This window comes from Pinus tabuliformis, chromosome 5_1 (genome assembly GCF_031772625.1).
Source record: "Pinus tabuliformis cultivar Carrire ecotype Pingquan chromosome 5_1, CPIR1, whole genome shotgun sequence".
Taxonomy (NCBI): domain Eukaryota; kingdom Viridiplantae; phylum Streptophyta; class Pinopsida; order Pinales; family Pinaceae; genus Pinus; species Pinus tabuliformis.
The window spans coordinates 504524444-504541913 of record NC_142305.1 but is presented as its reverse complement, the minus strand read 5'-3'; positions in this window follow the sequence as shown (position 1 = coordinate 504541913).

Below are 17470 nucleotides of genomic sequence, written 5' to 3'. Positions count from 1 at the left end.
TGTTCTGACCCTACATTCCCATACTCCAATCAAGTTCTCCCAGAACAACCAACGTATTATGATACACTAACCTCCCGAAAATTATGCAAAACACCTGTTGTCTACTATTTAATTTAGGTAAGGGCGAAACCCTTGTGACCTTGGATAAATGCCAATGGAGCTCATGGCTCGAAACAAGCAACCCTCAAACCAAAAAAGGTCCTTTGTGGTGAACGAAATTGAGCGCTTCGGGGCTCTATCATCGACAAAACAACTCCCTTGAAACCGAATTTGAGATGGCAATCGCAGGAAGGAATTAGAAAATGATATTTCGGGGACTAGAATGGCTCCGATACTAATAAGAAAACCATGGTTTCATCATCTCTAGATATCCGAGTTTTGAGATTTGATTTTTCTTATCCCTCTTGCTCTTTTCTTTGACCCCCTCCTGTTCTTGGTATATAGAGATTTCTTTCACTCAGGCAAAGGCAGTGAGTGAAACTTTCAATAGCAGTGTTCAACCTTGGCCTTTGTACCCTTCATCTTCACAATATATGAACAAAGTCTAAGAAGACAATAGCCGTGGTGTTTTGAAGCAAGTGGCAGAGAAGAATGCTGCAAAGTAGAAGCCTGTGACCGAGGCCCAAGCTAAACGGAAAAATGTTTTAGTTACATATTCGCAGGAAGGAACTATGGAGACCTGTTACGATCCCCCGACTTGCATGAGTGAATCCAATCATTGATTAAAGAGGGTTACCATGGCAAGTTTCTTAGCAGCAACCAGGCTTGGCAGGACCATAGACTACGAAAGCGAATGGCTACATTTCTGAAAGATTCACAGAACACATTTTCTTTTCTAACTACATTTAATGAAGTTGACATGACAAATTTGATGAAACTTCTTTCTAAGTATAATTTAGATGCCTTCCTTGAAAAGCATGGCATGGAAGCGACAAAGGGGACTGCATATGGAAAAGATAGTGTAGTGAGAAGGCATGTAAGAGGAGTTTACCAATGGTGACACAATGAATTTATCAATGCACCATCTTGCAAAGCAATGTCTCAATGCAGCAATAAATCGCCTTCATCAGTAAGATTATTGTTGAATACAACATGCAGTAATGCACTTAAGGTAGAGAGAGGTTTCAGTCTACAAAATATGCACAACAAAGGGACAAATATGATAGGAGTTACAGTATAGAAAATTAATTTGAGACTTGCGCAGCTGGGTATGAGGGAAAGATGTCAGTTTTTCTATATCAGGAAAATGGGCAAAGCTACAGGACAAGAATACACAGAAGGGCCACAAAAACAAGTGGCTCACAATTGAGCAGGGCAGGAGATCGCTTGATCTGATACCATGTCAAACACACACATGGCAGCAACAAAATATTAAAGATAAGCATAAGAGTACATATATTATTTGACAATGATATACATTTATAGTACATTCGTGTGACTGTTGGGTTCCACATCCCAAGGTCTCTTGGACTCTCATGGTTGTTCACATTCTACACCAACCCATACAGGATTAGGTGTCCAACAACTCTTAATTGTGTGCATTGGTTTTTGTTGATGTTGTTAATGTAGTGTTTGAATGTTTGCAGGGGTGCAACATCCCAATATTTTTCCTGAAGCACGTAGACATACCCATCATCACTCTATTTATCACATTAGTCAAGGTGCATTTGTTGGGACTCCTAATTTATTTAGTATGTGTTTTAATGCCTATATTAATTAACATAATATTATTCTCTTTGACGTAAATTGCATTGTTATCATATAGATACGGCAACTTATTCAATGGATCCCCCTGCATTAGAACACGATTAGCTCATTGAAAACATGCAAATTGGTGATTTTCCAAGTTTGTTGCTATGTCTTTTCTCTTCATTGTGTGCACTGGTTGTTGTTGATATTTTTAATAGAGTATTTGAATGTTTGTAGGGGTGAAGAATCCCAATATTGTTCCTTCACTTGAAACATGTAGACAGACTCACCATCACTCTAATTATCACATTAGTCAAGGTGCATTCGATGGGACTCCTAATTGATGTAGTTTGTATTTTGATGCCTGTATTAATTCATGTGATATTATTTTATATGATGGAAATTGAATTTTTGTCTTGCAGATACAACAAATTCTTCAATATATCCTCCTCCAATTGAACATGAATGTCTCATTGACAACATGAAAATTGGTGATTTTCTAGGTTTGTTGTTAGGTCTTTTCTCTTAATTGTGTGCACTGGTTGTTGTTGATGTTGTTAATGTAGTGTTTAAATGTTTGTAGGGGTGAAAATACTAATACTGTGCCCTCACTTGAAGCATGTAGACAGACCTGTCGTCTCTTTATCTATCACATCAGTCAAGCTACATTTGATGCGACTCTTAACTGATGTATCTTGTATTTTAATGCCTGTATTAATTCACATGATATTATTTTCTCTAATGGAAATTGCATTGTTATCTTATAGATACAACATATTCTTCAATGGACCCCCCTCCATCTGAACATGATTGGCACATTGACAACATACAAATTTGTGTTTTTCCAGGTTCGTTGTTATGTCTTTGCTCTTAACTTTGTGTACCAATTGTTGCTGATGTTGTTAATGTATTGTTTGAATGTTTGCAGGGGTGAAACATCCCAATATTGTGTATTCACTTGAAGCACGTAGACAGACCCATCATCGCTATATTTATCACATCAGTGAAGTTGAATTTGATGGGACTCTTAATTTATGTAGTTTGTATTCCGATGCATGTTATACTTCACATGTTATTATTTTTTCTAATGGAAATCGCATTGCTATATTACAGATACAAAAACTTCTTTAATGGATCACCCTCCATCTGAACATGATTGGCTCATGACAACATTAAAATTGGTGAAGACTTTAGGTTTTTTCCTATGTCTTTGCTCTTAAATTGTGCACTAGTTGTTGTTGATGTTGTTAATGTGGTGTCCGAGTGATCTCATATTGAACTAGGAAAAAACAAATCGGCATGGCTGAGGAAAAGACATAAAGGTTAGCCAACTTGTAGGCTTCTCAAACAAGTCGTGAGAGAAATTACAACTTCTTCTTTAATCTCCCACATGCCAACATTCATGCCATGAATTCCATTGCAGTTGATGATGCTAGGTTGTTGAGGATTCTTGGTGGAGTGACCATCTTTGGTTAGGTGTGATTCATAGCCAGGAAGAGTTGGTTTTTAGGGTTTTCATGGTTTCCATAGTTAGGGTTAGGAGAGCTTGAAATTGTTCCATATTGTGATAAGTTGCAAGTATGTACATGTACTTCATCTTTTCTATATAAATAAAGTGTTTCAACAATCCAATAATTGAGTACTTGTAGATTTTATTATGAGCTTGTCTTCCCTTTCCCCATTGGTTAATTTCCATCACTTGTTTATAATGCCAACTTGACATGAAAAAAGGTTGAAATTGTTAGTGTTTTAGCATATATATGTGCCCCAAAGGCTTTAAATTGTTTCAATTGAACTGCACTTGCCTGGTATGATTCATATACACAATATTGTTTGACAACTAGTTGTTTCTTATAAAACTGAGATGCCACATACACCATCAAGACGACAATCACTCATCAATCTTTTCCTTCTAATTTCCATTATTAATTTTATTGTTCTCATGGCTCCCTGTAAATAATCATCCTTGAACAATGTTGAAATTTTGCATCCATATCTCATGTTTTCACTTCGGACACAAAACCATACACCATGAAAATGAAGCTAAGAGGACTTTCCATGATCGTAAATCAGTGGGGATCTAAGATATACTTCTAAACTTCATCTAACATGGCCTTACAGGGCTATAAATTGCACACACTTGGGATTACAAATGACCTGGTCAAAATTTTATGACTACCAATGCTGAAAGGGGGCTAACAAAACCTACTAACTTTATTTTGTCTGAATATTTAATTTTAAAGCTTGATTTTTTCATGGGCATGATAACTGAAACCATTTTACAAAAATACATGCCTCTTGCACAAGAGTAAAGGTAAGAGCATTAATTTCATCTTAATTATTATGAAATGCAACACTAGGAAAATGAAGGCACATTATCAAATCTCTCCAGTACTAGTATGCAACTAGGAATACAAATATGGCTATAACATATAACAGAAAGGGAAAATTATGAGACCTTTGGTTTATTTTTTATACTTTTATCCCTGTGTGAAGAATTGAAAATGTTGAGAATTTTTTCAAGACAGTGGATAGATGGTGAAACAGTTCATATCATACAAGTCTTTGTCTTCCCACCCAACGCATAATGTAGCAGACTTGTATGTATACTATCCCTGCACACTTTTCAAAGTTAGACACAAAATTTTATTATAGTTTTATTCTTAATTAGAATAAGGTTAAAACTAATTACATGCCACAAAAAAATAACCCAAATATAATTGTAAGGAACATGTGCAAGCTACTCCACAGGAGCAGTAATAAAACAACCTAATGTTAGTAATCTTTTATTGATCTCCGCTACTTCCCTCACATGACCCTATAGATTTCATTAAAAAAAAATGTTTAAGTTGTCTTAAGTTCCTCCTTTGATATGTGCAGTGTTAACTAAATATCTCACAGATAATTCATTTCAGTCCCGAATATTCAATTCTAGCTTTTCATGTTGTGTAGGATTTTCATGGATGAAGTTTCAAAAGTACTCTACTCCCACCATGCATAAAGATTCAGAAGGTTAATATAAAGAAAAAAATATTCCATTAACCACCATTGAATTTTCCACTATAATAACAATAGAATAGTGCAAACGTACAAATTTCAAAGTGATGGTATTGATTTCAATGGTGTCCAGTGTGGAACAAGGTATGGATCAAGGAATTTTAGGAAAACATGTATGGAATTTCTAACATTGGAGGTGGTGGAAACAATATGGAAATAACAAGGAATTGGTAGCATAGACATAGTGGTTTGATTTGAAAAAAACACTACCAAACCAAAAAGAAAGACAAACTGTATGGAATTTTCTCAAACTAATTGTGACTAGTTGTGTTAGAATAGAGGTTGATGTACAGATCACCTTGTTGTTGTACAAATAGATTTTACAACCAAACATGGATTTAATCCATGAAATTGGCTAGCTACTTGGAGTATTTTAACCATGAAATTGGCCAAGATTGGCTCTCATATCAAATGTTATCAACAATCTTTTTTTAATACTTGATGAAAAAACATTCCTATAAATATTAAATATATTGATTGGCAGAATGATAAGAATGATGTACACAATTAGCCTTATGACAAATTATATGCATTAACTAGTCACTAGGTGAACATGTATGTACCCTTTGACCTTATATTAAACTAATTATATTATTATTATGTTTATAACAACATTTACCAATGCAAAGGGATAGAATTTAGAAAATACACACACACTAAGAATTTGAAACATAAATATCAAACTCAAACCATCAACTACATGGAATTATGAGAAGAATAATTTTAATTGAAATGAAAGAAACAATAACATTCCATCCTTCAAGCTGTCTAATGTCCAGTGGGAAGAAAAATAGAAATACACATAAATAAAGGTATACTATTGTTGTAGCACCTACAACCACCCTCCAAAATTTTGGCCTGCACCCAATTTCGGAGCCTCCCTTGAGAGTTTCACTTGATGACTGCACACACTCAGGTTCACTCTGTGAGCTCGTGTGAGTCTTCGCATTCACCTTTCTTGTTCATTTCACCAAGTCTTGCATGTTGATGTCAAAGTCATGCTTGCAACCATGTTCTGGTTATGCTCAAAGTCTTCGCTTCATGTGTACTTGTTGTGTTCGCTATGAAAACATCTGTCGCACTCACACACGGAGTCACATTCACTGTCATGCAAGCATTGTCATGGTTGACCAATGATCAATCACAAGTGTCGTGCTTGTCACTTACACCATCGGTCAGTCATATTGAACATGTGTGTTTGGATGGTTTGAGTCATCTCGTCATCGAGTCATGTAAGTGTGTGTTTGCAGGATCACATATGCATCTTTCACTCATTCACACACTTAGTAATTTTGTTGAAGTTCTAATGACTGGACTCCCCTGTGATAGGCAAACTATAACCTTGACATCGACTCAATCGACTGTCACCCATAATAGCGCAAAAGCACCAAGAAATTATTTTCAAGTTGTGCTACCTGCAAGTAAATCAATCTGCCTTCATGTTGGTCAACCAAAGAGTCTGACTTGGTAGCCAGCCCAGTACTCACTCCCCTAAAAAATTGCATAGAGGTTTCAAGAATTACTCGACCTGCTAACTAAGAAAATTGCGCAGAAGGTCTGGAAAGACATCCAGTGTCCATCCCTATCTCCCTTAGAAAATTACGCAATTCTTCTAGCTAGGCCTCCCGACAGTCGACCGGATCCTCACGTAGAAAATTATGCATTTTTCATGAGTAGGACCTCTACTACCCAATAGTCCGCTCAATCTAGAAACTGCGTAGAGGTGATCAACAAAATCCCAGTTCCCTCCAGGAATTGCACAATTTTTGCTGCCAAGCTCGTGGTAGCTCACTGTCATTTCTCCTCAAGAATTGCATAGTTTCTGCTGCCAATGAACGAGTAGCCAGCTGCCAGTTACCCTCCACAAATTGTGCAGTTTTGGTTACCCAGCTCTCATCCCATTCCTCCAAAAAATTGTGTAGATTTTGCTGCCAAGATCTACTGCCCGCTTATTCTAGAAACTGCGCATATTTTGCCTGCGCAGCCTTCCTGCAACCCATACTGTTCCCCTCAAAAACTGTATAGTTTTGTCCTCCAGCTAAGCCAAACCTAGCATATAGTCACTCTCGATCCAGATTTCCCATCTTGATCACCCAGTGATTCTTGCATAGTTTGCATCAGAAGTGCTTGGAGCCTCCATCCCGCCTCGCAACCTTGTTGCCTCTCCCGGTCACTTGCATCCAAAATTATCATGTATCATGGTAGACTAGGATGTCTTTGGATTTGATGTTATCTCATCATGAATGACTATAGGAACAAGTATACAAACAAACATGGTGCGACGATGAATGGGATGAATGAAGAGGAGAACATGCAAAATGACAGGTTCACCAATGGAAAAACAAAAGATGCATGCAAAGAGATGTGCTCGTGAATGGATGATCATGCAAATATGTGTTCACGGATAGACGATGAGCAAACATGCAAGATGTGCTCACAGAAAGATGAATGGATGAAAATGTCCCTTTCGTAAATAGACGAACCTTTCAAGCCTTCCAACATACAAGCAAGGAGCAACATGCAAAAGCAACATCAAGCAAGCCAATGACCATCAAAGACTCTGCACACTTTTCCATGTGGAGGTGAAGCTGTGGCACACCATGAGGACATCCATCACCTAGAAGCATGATGTCCCAACACTCTCATGTCGAGCCATGTCATGAGTCATGCCATCCACATCTTTACTATGCGTCATACTATTTATCAATGTAATGTAACGTGGAAGTCCAAGAGACCCACTTGTTGTACAAAGATTCATTTAAAGTCGAAAAGTCATGGAAGTCAAATAGTCATGAGGGTAGTTGAAGAGACACAAGGGTTAGTTTCACACTTGGCTATAAATACCTGCTCATTTGGACATGCAAAGGACTTTTCACCCCAGCTCCTCCCATGTAGCCAAGAGAGTCTGTAACCTTTTCTTTGAGGAGTAAGTAGTGGCTCCAACGCCATGCTCATGTGGTTAGTGATGTATGGTGTAACGATGTGTCTTGGAACTTTCACTTAATTCAAAAGCCTGATAATAGGTCATCACATTTTCACACATGTATTGTAACTATTGTAAGAATAATCTTAAACACTTGTGATGCATGTTTCTTTAACATATGTTTCACAATTGAACTATTTCACTTATTGTAATACATAATCTATTATTGAAAATGTGTTGTATATGTTGTTAACGTTGTCTCACCCATGGTGGCTACCTTCCCAGACATCAGAAACACCTTTCACATAAAACTTGTTGTAACAACCATTGCACTCTTATGTGTTGGCATTATGATACAAGTATTGTCCTTGATGGAAACTCTATAGGTCAGCTCAGTTTTGATAAGAGACTAACAGGAATTTTCATAGGTAATAGGGAAGTGGTACAGAGGATCAGGAAGATGGAACTAAGGTCTATTGATCAGAATAAAGAAGCTGAAGGAAGAAGATGATGTAAGAGCAGTTTAAGAGGTACACGTAGGTTCACTTAGTCCAAGCAGCTTCTACACGCAGGTACTCAAAACAGAAATAACGTATAACATACACACACACTCCCATAGAAGGAAAAGTGCATACATGTTGAAAACCATGGCTTTGGTCCGAGGTATTTGGTCCAGGGCATCTTTGGACCATGATATTGACCCTAGGTATTTAGTCCGAGGTATTTGGTCTGTGATGTTTGATCCAAGGTATTGGTCGTAAGTGCATTTGGTCCATGGTATTGAGAAAGGCCAAAAACTATATAAAGAAGAGAGGATCATAAGGCCAAATGGGGAAGTGAATAAGATTCTAAGGAATACTTCTATCTGAAGTATATTTTATGTTGCAGGGTTATGTTTGGGACTAGATCTAAAATATTTGTGTGCACCTTGAGTTCAATATTGGATCACGATCATGAGACCTAAAATTACTTATTCTTAAATGATTTGATATTGGTGGAGGCTAGATATGATGTTTTGCATCTGTTTTATTTGTTATCTTTGATGATATGGATTTTTCTGAAATCTGGAATTGCAACAAAGTTCTGAGTATACACGCAGGTTTTGTTCTTTCAAGTAGTGTATACAAAAGAAAGGCTTGATGTTCAGAGATGACTGATCTATCAGATCAGTATTGCTAATTTATTACTATTGCTATTTTACTGTTGTCTGTCAATGAAGTCTTCTTAGATCTGAATGTAAAATTGAATGCATAAGGAGGTTGATATTTGATTGATTATATAAGTGATAAGAAGTGTTTTCTATTGACTACTATGTAGAGTTGTATAATTTTGACAGTAGATGTTTAGTACACTACTGGTTGGTACAGTTTGTGATTCAGAGATTTTATGATTCAGAATGTTTAGAGGTATACGCCGGTTGGGCTAAAGGAAGTAGCATATACATGTAGGTTTTCTTCATTGAAGTAGTGTATATAGTTTGACACATGAACCTTTGAGGTTTCAGTTGGTTTTGAATGTTGATACAAGTTTTTGGGTTCAACATAGTGTTATGATGATAGTGATTTGATTGTTTCAGATTAACTGCATGTTGGTTGATGAAGTTTGAGTTTCTAAATTTCTGATGGGTTATGGATGAGTTAAGGTCTTCATATGTGTTGATATGTGCTAGGAGAATCCAGTCTGAAAATTCAAGAAACGTAGTCCCTGGTGGAAGAGTGGAGTTTTCTGTAGGCTGGCACCTACGTACTTGTAAACATATTGGCTAGTCCAAGAGCTAGGGGGTTGTAGCTCCCTTCCAGTAGAAGCTGGAGAATGAGAGAAGGTTGTAACCTTCTACAGGTAGAAGCTTGCGTACTGGTACGAGTCTGCACCAGTACAAGATTGCAAATAGATTTTCTTATTATTAAAAGAAGACAGAGATGACAGCAGCAGGTGGTTTTCACCAACATTGGGTTTCCATCTTAAATCTTGGTGTTCATGTGCATTTCTTATGTGTAATGATTTATTATGTTTATCCTACACATGGTTGTTGTTTAATGATTGATGAAGTACTGATGCACTAACTGAAGATCAACATATGATGAATTAATTGAATCATTAGTTTACTGCATAAACATTGGTTGGCTTAAAGATAGTTGTGTGTAAATGTTAGTTCCCCTCTTTGAAGTAGCGTATATAAATCTGATTATGGAAAAGAAAAATTCTTGATCTGATAATACTGATTCACCCCGCCTCTGAGTATTCTTTCCAACAATTGGAACTGGAGCCAAGTTCTTCAGAAGAAGCTTGATCGCTTGAAGGAAGATCCATCGAGATGAATAATCACGAAAGCATGGGATCCATCAGACCACCAATCTTTGATGGGAGAAACTTTGTTTATTGGAAAATAAGAACTACAACCTATCTAAAATCTCTTGGAATAGACGTCTAGGAAATTGTGGAAGGAGGATATAAATTTCCAACAACAATTCATATAGACACGACAGGTAAAAAGCAATATGAAAGCAATGCCAAAGTTGTCAATACTTTATTGGTAAGTTTGCCACAATCAGATTTTGTCAAAGTCATGCAACTCAAATAAACCAAAGAGATATGGGACAAAATTGTTTAGAGCTACGAAGGAGACTCTCAAGTAAAACATGCTAAGCTTCAAACTCTCAGATTTTAGTATGAAACTCTTAAGATGCATAGTGTTGAGAATATTGCTAGTTACTTATTACGTATAGATGAGGTTGTTTATTGTATGAAGATCTAGTTGAAGAAATAAAGGAAGTTACCTTAGTTGAGAAAATTTTGAGATCCTTGTCTACTAAATTTGAATCAAACATGTCTGCCATAGAAGAAAAATAGGATCTACATAATATCACTATGACACAGCTTCACGGAATCCTAACTACTTTTGAGATAAGAAAAGGAGGTCCATCAGATATGAGAGAAGTCGCATTTAGAGCTTCAACAAAAGGAAAAGAAAAGGAAGAACACAATGAATCAGGACAAATTTTAGAAGAAGATGAGGTAAATTTTGTCAAGAAGATTTAACGGGTTCTGGAAGGCTCAGACGTAAGCTACCTTTCAAATTCTTTGCTTGTGGTAGAGTCGGTCATTATGATGCAAGATTTCCTCGTAAAGATAAATATGAAAAAGGAAAGGAATATGAAAAATGGAATAGGAAACAAGTTGTGAATAGAAGGAGTTACTATAGTCATGAAGATAGCGATGGTTTATCTAATAGTGATGAAGATGAAACTGGTCAAGATTACAAACTTTTCATGCCTTATGATAATGATGATTTTTGGGATAGTTTAGAAGAGGATATTGATGGATTATCTAATAGTGATGATTATAGATTTCTCATGGCTTATGACAATGATTATTTTTGGGATGCTTTAGAAGAGGAAAACTTTCATGAAGAAATCTCTAAACACAAAATATGTTTAGAATAAAAGAATATGATCATAGATACCTTGACATACCAACTTGCTGAAAAAGAAAAACACAATGAAAAACTAGAATGAGAAATTGTGGGTCTAAGAAAAGATATTGAGAAATAAAAATCTCTCAATATTAGATTTGCTAACGGATCATAAAATTTAAATGAAATTATCAAAGTTCAGCGTTCTCCTCGGATAAAGACAAGTCTTGGATATACTGAAGAAGCATCTCAATCATAGATGTCGTCAACCTCCACCAAAAGCTATCTTGATGCAGTAAATACCAGTGAATAGTATGACAATCATTAGCAAAGGAATAAAGTTGATCACCAGGTAAATCATACTCAATTTTCTCCAAGGATGAATATCAATAGAAGCCACAACCAACCTCAGGCAAATCATACTCAATTTGCTCAAAAGATGAATATCAATAGAAACTACAATCAACAGGTAAATAGATTCGATGGTTGCATAATCTTCTTTAATGTGCAATGTTTTCATGTCATAATTTTGGGCACAAAGCTGCTCAACGTTTTTCTTACAAAACCATCATGACTAGAGAAGCACGAAATCAAAGGAATGTAACAAGGATCAAGAGAAGTTCCTATAATAACTTTTCTCCTCTTGAAAATGAAATAGAATGCTCAATTTGTAACAACCTTGGTCATGAAGAATCTGAATGCATAAGAAAATTTCAGAAAACACCTCAAAAGGAGCAAATGCCGTTAAATCCCAAGATATGGAGAATGAAAGAATCTCAAATAGAAAGATGTGGTATAGCCTTATATGCAGAAGGACAAGAAAATCAGTGGTACATTGACAGTGGATGCTCCAAACATATGACAGGTGACAAAGAGAAACTTCACTCATATAATGCCTTAGAAGAGGAAAAGCATGTCTCATTTGGAAATGACACTCTAGCTTTCATAAAAGGTAAAGGTTTTGTTTTCTTGAAAGAAAAGGTTAAAGATGGAAATGTTATGTATGTAGATGGTTTAAAGCATAACCTATTGAGTGTCAATCACATATGTGGTCAAGGAAATGAGATGGTGTTTCAATCAAACGGATGTGTTGTTTGTGAGCTTGATACAGGAGAGACCGTTATCAAATGTACAAGAACTACAAACAACTTATGCATACTCAAAGGAGGACAACAACAATGTTATTTAAGCAAAAATGATGAAAAATAGCTATGGCATAGAAGATTGGGACATCTAAGATTTTCTCAAATAAGAAAAGCATGTAGACTCAAGGTTGTTCGTGATCTTCCAAATATCAGCAGTGCAGAAAATACAATATGCAAACCATGTCAAATCGGTAAGCAAACTAGAGTTCACTTCATGAAAAAAGAAGGGTCATCTAGTAAGCCTCTTGAACTTATCCATACTGATTTATGTGGACCAACAAGGAAAAAGTCACCTCATGGAGAAGAATACTTTATTTTGTTCATTGATGATTTTTCCAGAATGTGTTGGATAGGTCTTCTAAAGAATAAATATGAAGCATTTGAAAAGTTCCAAGCCTTCAAAGTTTTGGTTGAAAATGAATCAGATTGAAAAATCAAATGCCTCAGATCTGATCGAGGAGGGAAATTTATATCGGATGAATTCTTTGAATTTTGTGAACAACATGGAAAAAAAGGGATTTCTCTACTACAAGAACACCTCAGCAAAATGGTGTAGTAGAAAGGATGAACATAACAGTTCAACAAATGGCTCGAGCCAAGCTAGATGAATCTGGAATTCCTACAACCTTTTGGGGTGAAGCTGCATTCATTGCCATTACTATTCTCAACAAAGCAAATGTTTGGGTAAATAGAACTCAAAATCCACATGAACTTTGGTATGGTAAGACTCCTACTGTAAAATACTTTAAAGTTTTTGGAAGAAAATGTTTTATCAAAAGGACTGATGAAAAGCTTGGTAAGTTTGAACCCACAATAGATGAAGGGATTCTTCTTGGTTATTCTTCCAGAAGTAAAGGATATAAATGTTATAATAAAATTCTTGGGAAAATTGTTGAAAGCATTGATGTTGTAGTTGACGAAGCATGCATAAATCCAAAATAGATAAAATCAATAGAAGATTACGACAATGAGGAAGATGGGGGTTACTTTCCCACATCAAATCAAAATTTATTGAAGAGGAAACCAATGAAGCACCTGAAGAAGATATAATGGTAGAAGAAAAGATTCCATCTAGGTATGTCTAGAAAAATCATCCAGAAACTCAAATTTTAGGAGAAAGGGAGGCTGGTGTACAAACAAGTGTTGGAAATAATACGGGGGGGTGAATCAGTATTAGTAAATCAATAACTTTTTCATTTCCATACTCTGATTCATATACGCTACATTAGTTAAGGGAACTTGCTTGTACACGCAACTGTATTTAATGCAACTAGCGTATATCTAGCAAACTTATGATTCAGTTAATTCATCATATTTAAAGGATAAACCATGCGTCAGTATTTAGATCAAAACTATTCATGATCATACCATATAATTATAATGCATTTTAGTCTTCATGATCCTAGTCCATTAACCTTCATTCGCCACATAGGTGCATCCTTAGCAAAGCATCACAAACCCATCACCTGCATACTAGATCTTCCACTTCATCAGATATTCAATCCTTGCACACTTGGCCTAATGATCTTCTCCTCCTTTTATAGTTTTAGGCCTTTCTCAATACCATGGACCAAAACCACTTAGGACCAATACCTTGGACCAAATACCTACGGTCAATACCTCAGACCAGATACCTTGGACCAATACTGTGGATCAAAATACCATGGACCAAATACCTTGGACCAAAACTTAGTTTTCCAAGATATATGCGCTTTTCCTTCTGTGAAAGTGTGTGTGTACATTATACGCTCCTTTTGGTCTGGTAACCCATGTGTATACGCTCCTTTGTCAAGGTGAACCTGCATATACCTCTATTTATTCATTCTTTGTAGTCTGATCATTAATTCTTTGCTATTGACCTACTGCACTATGATCTGTCATCTGAGTGATTTTCCATCAAAGACAACACTGGCATCATAATTCCAACAATCTCCCCCTTTGGACTTGATGGCAACAACAACACCAAGTCACTCTCCCCCTTTGACATCAAGGGCAAAGGGTAGACCAAGAGATTCTCTCCCTTTCATATACATATGTTGTCCATACTCCCCCTGAGTACATGCTAAAATCTCTGATTGAGCTCCCCCTTTGTACATGCTTAGATGTACCAATCCTTCCATGCTCCCCCTGAGCACATGTAGAGTCTACAAATATATATATATATATATATATATATATATATATATATATATATATATATATATATATATATATATATATATATATATATATATATATATATATATATATATATATATATATATATATATATATATATATATATATATATATATTTAAAAGAATAACATGACTCTACAACTCAACTAAGTGAGTATGACCTTCCTATCACCAATGACTCATACATACATCCATCTCCCAACCAAGTGGGGATTTACCAAGTTTGACTCATCCATACAAACAAGTGGGGATATACCATTTGTTTACACATGTCAAAATAAGAAATATTACATCAGTCATCCCATGGATAGTGGGGTTACAAATTAGTTCTTTTCATGACCTTTTCATCAAATGATATACATGACATTTATAACAAGGAAAACTGACCTAAACAAGATCATGATATTCATCAGCAACTATCATACACCATATGATCGTCACCATCAATAGCATCATGATCAACAACCTGTATATTTCCATCATCAAAGGAGTTACCTGAATCAAAACAACGATGTGGATCTATATCAAGATCTTCTAAGATAATGCCAACAATGCATTATTAGATGCATATGCTCCCCCTGAATCTGTGCCAACCAACACATACCATCATCGAACAGAGGAGATAAATGACTGAACCATATCAGACTTCTTATCCTAAGTCTGTCCTGTTGATTTTTCTTAAGAGCACCATATACGCGACTGTGTAGCATATAACTCACGTATATACGCGACTTCTCTTCATAATGGCTGCGTATGAAAATTGGAATACTAAAGTTTTACACTTTCAACTTCCCTAGGTCTATTATGTCTGCAAACTGAGCTATGCCACATCTTTCTGACAATAATTCTGTCTTCTTCAATACCTTGGATTGTGATGATGTATGCTCCTTTTGATTTGGTGTCTGAATTTTGCTCTTGCATTCCTTTACTTTATGTCCAAACTTGTTACACGCATAACATCTTACATGTTTCATATTCCTTTTATTGCAATCAATAGCTTTGTGACCAAACATATTGCAAGCAAAACAATATCCCTTAAAGTACCTGGAATGTGATGATCTTTCTGTGTGATGGTTTTGAACCATTCTACTTCTGCATCTGGCTGCAACATGTCCAAAATTATGACATATAAAACATTCAACATCATTCCTTGAAGGAAATAAACGACTATCACTTCCACAGTTAGGAGTAACAGATTTTCTTTGACAAATTTCTTTCCTTGGTTGTTGATGGGGTTGACTTTTTATTTCCTTGTTGAGCATCTCAGATTTTTCATTGGAGTTTCTTACCTTACCTTGTGAGCTAGATTCACCTTCATGAAAACCAAGACTAGTCTTTATAATGGGCAAACGCTGAACTTTGAGGATTTCATCTAACGTTTCTGATCCTTTAGCAAATCTAAGATTCAAAGTCTTTGTCTTTTCAAGTTCTTTTCTTAGACTTACTACTTCACATTCTAACACTTCATTGTGTCTGTCCTTTTTAGTGAGTTGATGTGTCACTGTGTTTATGACTGTATCCTTTTCTGCCAAACTGATTTTAAGTTGACTGATTTCTTTAAGGAAATCTTCCTTTTCTGAGCCATTATTTTCATATGCCATGAGTAGTTTAATTTCTTGATCGTCTTCATCACTATTGGACAAGCCATCACTATCTGTTGGCATTATGGTTCAAGTGTTGTCCTTGATGGCAACTCACTCAGTGGATGGTACAGGTGCTCAGAAGTTAGTACAGGTAATGACAACTTAATCAGAAGACAGATCTCAGTACAGCATGCCAAGGAAGCTCATACACGCTGTTTCGTTAAGCCCAAGTCGCGTGTACACGCAAGTTCGATTCAGAAAAAGCGCGTGTATGTGGAAAGGCTCCTTTGGTTCATAGTGGTTAGACCTTGGAAGTTGTGCCTATGATTTCGGACCATTATGTCTCGACGGGCGTGTCGATCCCTAGTTTTTAAGTTGATGGTATTGTGTTACTATGGTTTTGGCTCTTGGTATTGAGAAAGGCCTAAGGCTATATAAGGAGAAGAAGATCATTAGGCAAATATCATCTTTCGACAAGGCATGAATATCTAAGAGAGAAAGAGATCTGATATGCAGGTTCTGAGTTGGTTGATCTGAGCTAAGGAGAGATCTCATCGGTTGATGGAGAACTAGATCTAAGGAGAGATCGGGATCAAATGGTTTGAAATGCACTATCATGATATGGTTGATTATGCGCATTTTAGATCTGCATATTGTCGCAATGTTACGTTCTGAGTCTAACTAATATCTGGTACAGCTGCAAATTGAGAAAGTTTATTTTTAGATCTGTACGCAGGTTGGCTTCGGTAAAAGCGCGTGTATACGCGGTTTCTGCTCATTAAAGTAGCGTATATCTTTTGAAGATTGTTTTGGGTGTACAGTGGGGTCTGACTGTTATTACAGAATTCTGTAGTCTGCTCTGTGTTCTGGTAACTGGTGATTGACAGGGTTCAATGATTCAGTGATTCAAAGTTGGGTTGTTTTATGCTTCAATGATCTGTTGTGGAAATTGAATGAACTGTGGTCTTCAGATTGTAATGTTGTGCTTCAGGAATATCCAAGTCTGAAAATGTATGAAAAGTGATACCTGGAAGAAGGAAGATTGTAGGTCAGCACCTACGTACTAGTATCTTGGCTAGTACAAAAGCAAAGGGGGTTGGAGCTCCCTTCCAAGGAAGTTTGGAGAACGAGAGAAGGTTGAAGCCTTCTGCAGGTTGTAGCCTGCGTACTGGTATAAGGCTGCACCAGTACAAAAGATTGTAAACTGAAGTTTCATATTAAGAAAGATAGAGACAACTTGCAGCAGGTGGTTTTCACCCACATTGGGTTTCCACCTTATATCTTGGTGTTCATGTGTGTGGCTTTTTATCTGTTCTGTTATACTGCACATGTTTACTGTTAATATGATGAATAATGTCCTGATGCACTTAATTGAAGAATAAGCCAACTAAATTGTGAGTTTTCTGCTTATACGCTGTTTTACTTCGTCACAGTAGCGTGTACACGCTGGTTCACTTAACTGAAGTAGCGTATATGTTTTTGA